This window comes from Mixophyes fleayi, chromosome 5 (genome assembly GCF_038048845.1).
Source record: "Mixophyes fleayi isolate aMixFle1 chromosome 5, aMixFle1.hap1, whole genome shotgun sequence".
Classification (NCBI taxonomy): domain Eukaryota; kingdom Metazoa; phylum Chordata; class Amphibia; order Anura; family Limnodynastidae; genus Mixophyes; species Mixophyes fleayi.
The window spans coordinates 38,491,799-38,498,548 of NC_134406.1; positions in this window are offsets into that span (position 1 = coordinate 38,491,799).

Sequence of the window (6,750 nt, forward strand, 5' to 3'; positions counted from 1 at the left end):
CCAACCTGTAAAAACTCAGAGGATTACAAATTTCCCATTTTGGGTAAAATGCAAGCTATTCAGAATATTCGAACTTTCACAGGGCTAAACAAAGAGCTAAATTCACAATATTAAAGGAACACCCAGCCAATCAAAGCATTGGAAAATTCATATGGTCAAACAAACATGTAGTCAATGAAAACTTTAGCATGTGCACATGGCTAGAACAACTGTAGCCAATCAGAGCACTAGACAGTTTACAGGGTTATATCAACCTGCAGCTTATCAGGACATTTGAACACTGAGCGGGCAAGACTAACATGCAACCTATTTGTCCACTGGGCGAGAAAAACCTGAGGTAATCAGAGCACTAGATAGTTCACAGAGCGAGGCCAACATGTAGCCAAAATATAAGAAGATTCAGAAAGGTAAAATAACCTGTAGCCAATCAGAGCATTAGAATATCCACAACACTCTTTTCTCCAAGGGGTATATTTATTAAACTGCAGGTTTCATAAAGCGGAGATGTTGCCTATAGCAACCAATAAGACTCTAGCTGTCATTTTGTAGACTACTAAATAAATGATAACAAGGTCTGATGGTTGCTACAGGCAACATCTCCACATTTTCATACCCGCAGTTTAGTAAATATACCCCCAGGATTTTGTTTGCACTGCACCTATAATCTATAGCAGTGATGCTCAGTGGGGTTTTATATAGTTGGAACCACAGCTGTCAGTGTACCATTGTTCTCTGGTAAATAAAGTAATGCATAATAAAAATATTGCATATCTCACAATTGGGACATTACAAACACATTGTGGGATCTCTGGTCCAGACCCATAGGTTGTGCAACTGTGCTCTAGATTATACCTACACTATTTATTTGGCCCCTATCCTTCAAAGTGGTAAGTTTTCCTTGTCAATGTATCTCTTCAGTTCATCTAATCAAGAAACCTACTTTTATGTTGCATTATATAGACAAGTAACATGCAGAAATATGTAGAAACGTTTTAGGTGCTTATAACAAATAAAGATGTGTAAAATACAATTGTTATCTTATGGAGAGATGCGCAACAGACCGAGAGTAATCTTATTAAAGCACACAACTCTTTTTGGTGAAATATCTGGTAACAGAAATGAATAGCCAATGTCAGCTGAATAGCTGACGTAAACCAATGTGATACATCTCAAGGTATTTTGAGATATAGGGACTTCCAGAAATATATTCATGAATGTTATAAGTTAACCTAGTTCTAATTTAGGTTAACTTTTGATAATAAAAAAGTAACAATTTACACTGCGCTCAAACAGTTCAGGCAGCAGAAGTCTACTGTAGCAGCAGTGGGACCAAGGTATCCCTCCTTGATTAGTCAATCTGTAAAGTAATAGAGTGTCCCATCTGTGATTATAATAGCCTTATCACAATCTAATTGATTAATGATTGTATTCAATGACAGGTAGTATCTTGTATGAACACTTAAGACAACTAATGCGGACACACTAACTGGTAAACCGACCCGCTAATGGATAACCATATCAATATTAAATGTGACAACCAGATGGAATTTGATATCAATATATACCACAAAAGATGCTGAAGGATAAAGTCCCAAATGGTTACATTGCTGGCAATAATGATGACAATAATGGTGAACCAGAATCCAAAAAATGGCAGTCTTATATACGTCAACGGATTACCACATCACAGCTGGAATGATCTGGAGGTTAACTGTAATAACTGTCCCAATAGATACTAGGTCTAGAAAATTTTCTCCGGGGGTGTTAAGTGGATTGTTGTTGAGTGTTCATGTATTTCATAAGGTAGCAATATGGATGTCCACAAACCTCAGATAAAACAGATATTAGGGTGAGGAGATCCAATATGTAGACAATGTGCTATCAACCATCTAATATGAATCAAGCAATTGAATGCTAGCTAGAGATCAATAACACAACTACGCTAATACTCAATAAAATAAACTTTAATGTGATTGAATTCGTTAAACATAGTCATATATATCACATTGGGTGAACAGGTAGCATCAAAAACGTGGTACACAGAATGAATGTTATCGAGGTAACAGTGATAAATGTTATCCCTATTGTAGCGAATGATGTTTAAGAAATCGACATACAACAAAACCAAAAAACTCTTTTTTTTTTTTTATCATAAAATACATGCTTGTCCTTAACCCCTGTTCTATGATGTACTGTGTAACTAACTAACTAACATATGATACCTCTGAGAAACAAAGAAGAGTTGTTTCTCCTACACTGACCCCAGCTCTCTATCAGATTACCATCCCATCTCTCAGCTCCTATGCCCCTCCCAGCTTCTAGAGAGACTTCCCTACACTCGTGTCATATGCTTTCATTCCTCTCACAACTTATTGGACCCTCTTTACTCAGGATTCCGTTCCAACACTCCACAGAGCCTGAGCTGACTATGTTGTATAATGATTTGATCACTGCAAAGTCTAAAGCCCTTTACTCACTTCTAATTCACCTGGACCAGTGCTGCATTTTACCACACTCTTCTCAAATAAACGCTGCACTCCTTCGGTCTTCAGGGCACTGTCCAATCCTGGTTCTCATCCGACTTATCAAATCACTCTTCAATATGCGTTTCTCTAGATCCTACTCTCCACTTCCTCTATCTATCCTTGGATTATCAGAGGTCTTGGTCCTAGGCCATTGCTCTTCTCTATCTATACCACTTCTCTTGGAAAACTAATAAGCTCCTTTAGATTTCTGTATCATCTCTGGATCTTTCGCCATCTGTGCTGGTCCATTTTACTGGATGTTCTTCTGCCATTTAATCTTGTGTTTTCTTTCTATGCTGTGTGACAGAAGCACTGGAAAAGTAGTGAATTACAGGTATATATTCCTGAACTTCGGTCATTTCTGCTTTAAAACACCAGGGAGATTGTTTTGTATGGGAAGCAGCTTCCCAAAGAGTGCGTTTAGCTTTAGGAAAAGCCGGTAAAGGTCCCTGGTGTTATGTATGGAGAGAGAAGGGTGGGCTCCATACATAAGGCCCAGTCGGGGTCTTCTGCTCTGCCAGCCTCACAGCAGACTAATCAGGAGTTGCACCTGCAAGGTGCTGTTAAAAGGCTGCTAGGCAGTTCAGCGAGTCTCTCATTGGCTGGAGAGCAGTTCAGATAGCTCCTGAGAGAGTCTGCAATCTATGAACTGTAAGTTCTGTTGTTTTGTATATGTGTGGGACACTAGGCCCCTCACTTCAGAAAGGGAGTACCTGTGTATTAGAAGCCAGAAGGCAAGTATTTTGTTTATGGTTTTTTTTTGTTTCATGCTAGTGAAAAAAACTAACTGAGGCTATTTAAACTGAAGCACTGGACTGGTGTGATTTATCTGGCTGAGATTAGCGAAGTGCAGTCGTTTACTCCAGTTGACAGTAACCCCAATACGATCTACTCTGACCCCCAGATCAGCATTGCATTGTGACTGAATCACTGGGCCCCAAGATGCACTTATTACCTTTGTAATCTGGCTGGACCAATATGCAATATGTAGCACTTAACCTCATGTATGAAACTATTGTCCTATAGATTCTAATCTTGTGAGCAGGGTCCTCTTACCTCCCTGTCTGTCTGTAATACACAGTCTTGTTTTATTGCTATGTTTATTCACATTTATAAATTGCCATGGAATATGCTGGCACTATATAAATAAATGTTAATGATAATAAATAATATGCTAACAAGACAGGTGTGAGATAGAAAGGAATCCAGGTTGGTAAAAATGTAATTTACAATAGACTAAATGCTTTTCTAAACATTTAAAAATTCTATAACAACCATAGACAACAACTACAGCTTCCTGCCAACAGGTAGGTTAGGATAATTAATTTGTTAACTTATTTTCTCAATTCTTGCACATAGCCCCATTTCATTGTTACACAGTATCCTGTATATAATGTAATATATACATACAAATAGAATTCTATGTGTAATGCATATAACCATCACCGTGCAATGACCTTGCCCTGCGTATATATGTCTTGTGAGAAATGCCACAGTAGTGTAATGAAATTGGTATGTGAGTTGTCAGGCCGTCATTCCACTGTACTGTGGTGCTGTGCCGTGACATGCAATTGCAGGACTATTTCTCACTCTTTACACTGCAGGCTATATATTTGTACAGTTCCTATTTCTGTAATGTGGCATTGGAACTTTCCATCACCAGACAGCTTGTATGTATATACAACACCTGTGGGAATAGTAAAGTAATCAAACACATATCTTAAGCTGTAATAGTCTATGCAACCATTGGGCCATCTAGCAGTGGAAATCATGTATTTACCGGCCTTATCACTCTGGACACATCTTATTCATACATATTTCACTTTGTTAGACTAGTAAGTGTTTACACAATGTGCTTCAATGTTAGATAAAGTTTTGGGTATGTTTTAGCAGGGGAGTTAAAGACTTTATTTGGAAGAGATTCCAGAGAATAAGGGCAGCACAGTGGCTTAGTGGTTAGCACTTCTGTCTCACAGCACTGGGATCATGAGTTTGATTCTTTATCTGTGTGGAGTTTGTATGTTCGCCCCGTGTTTGCGTGGGTTTCCTCCAGGTGCTCTGGATTCCTTCCACACTCCAAAAACATACTAGTAGGTTAATTTTAAATTTACCTTGGTTTCTCGGTCTGTGTGTGCTTCAATGGGGCAGGGACTAATGTGAGTAAGTTTTCTGTACAGAGCTGCGGAATTAGTGGCGCTATATAAATAGCTGATGTTGATGATGATGAAGAAGAGATTCCAGGTAATAAGAATAGACTTCCCTCTGTGTGATTGGTTTTGTCAGGGACTGCAACTTCTAGGGACAGATTTTTGGCAGTTATGAGTAAATTTAACTACAGACCATCCAACATGACCCAGTCCACCCACTACAAACTGATGTGAACCAGATCTTCCCACTTATTGCATTTAATATAGGCTAATTAATGAATTGACCAGAAATGTGGTTTTGTGTAGACCCAACCACAGGTTGGTTATTATCTATATTCGTGGTAGGTACAGATAGCTCAATGTGGCTGGAGCAGAGCAGGGAAATGTTTCCCTAATAAATACCAGACATAGCAGTTGTAGCAGTTTGGATCACTAAATATACTCTAGCTAGGAAGTGCTTGGAGTCTGCGTGAGTTTTGCTCATATTCTCCAACTGTCTCGAATTCATAAGGACAGTCCTGATTGTAGTGGGCTGTTCTACCATCCCAAAAGTAAGGACTTTTGTTGGAAGGTGCGTCCCTCTGAGAGGACATTGCTGCGTGTTGGCAAAGCACTCGGCTGCCCCCAGCATGACATGATCATGCCCACTTTTCGGATACACTTTCTGCTTGGTGAGGGAGAAGCTTATCTGCTTCCCCAACAAGATAGTTATGTAAAAAGCAGGCGACGGCATTATATGTTTATAACCGTCCATGAATCAAATTGTGAGTGTGTGTACTTGTATTCATTAAATTTCCCAAGCACTCGAAAGAAAGGTGCATGCAATTTGCACATCTTTGGAATAGAGGCAACTTTGCCCACAACTCAGAGGTGATGAGGACAGGATGCAGTGTTCTGATTCCATACAAACTACCAGACAAAGACATGGTTCACACAGGATTCATACAATGTGCTTCTTTCCAAGGCTTGTTTGCAAGAAAATACCTGTGGCGACAAAGACATGTAAACTAAGCCAAAGGGACAACAAACCTGGCAAAAGCTAGCCTCTGTGCGCCTTTGTTCAGCCGATTCCACCTAACATCATTGGTGGCTTTTGGAAGCTCTTGAGCGACATGACCCTTATGACATTTTACTCATTTAAAAATGACAAATGCATCATGCAGATGGGGCAGCATCTCTTCAACTGGGCCAGGTCAGATATTGCAAACACGAGAATATCTATCAGAAGCTTTGAGAAATGGGCAGGCTACTGCTACAAGCCAGAAGAGTTACCCCTTTGGAGAAGATGGAAGACTTTACCATTCCATCAATCTTTCTGCATGTAGTAGATGTGGTGAAGCTTGTATTTGGCAATGACGATTAAGTTGATACATTTAATACAACTTTGATGGCACTGACGGTAGGACATGGCTTGAAAAAGATATCTAGCACTGTAGAATGCCAAGTAATGATGGAGGGCTACACTGCTGCTGTTCAAAATGCATGTGACTTCAAGTAGATCTATAAGGCAAGATGGAATGAGCTGTTACATTGGCTGCCATGAAAACTCTGACAGAGTCAAAGTGGAATGTGCCTCAGCTTCTACCTTTCATTGAAGATGTGAAAAAATTCACTTGCATCTCGATGAGTCAGCAAATCTACCAAAGCAATTTATTGGCAGAGCCTACGCTTAACAATTGGGCATTGCTTGTACCCTATTGTCACTCAGCACAAGTGATCTTATTTAAAGATTCGAAGAAGGAAAGGGGAAGTTTCCATGATGTTGACTATGAGATACTTCATATCGCCATGATGATGTTGCCCTAGCACTTTCCGAGCTAGAGAAGAAGCTCTGCCAGCACTTCACATGGATTGAAATCCAGGGAAAACATGAGAGAAAAGTTCCAATCCTGCTGACACCAGCCAGGAATGGTGCAATGGAACTTCTTGCAGAGAAGCATGAAGAATTTATCGTGGCTCCCCAAAATGTCTATGTTTGCCAGACTGTCTGCGTTGTCACATTTCATAGGCTCTGATTGCCCGAGAGTGTGGAGCTAAAAATCCCCAGACATTGTCTTCCACGAAGCTTGGAAGCATGT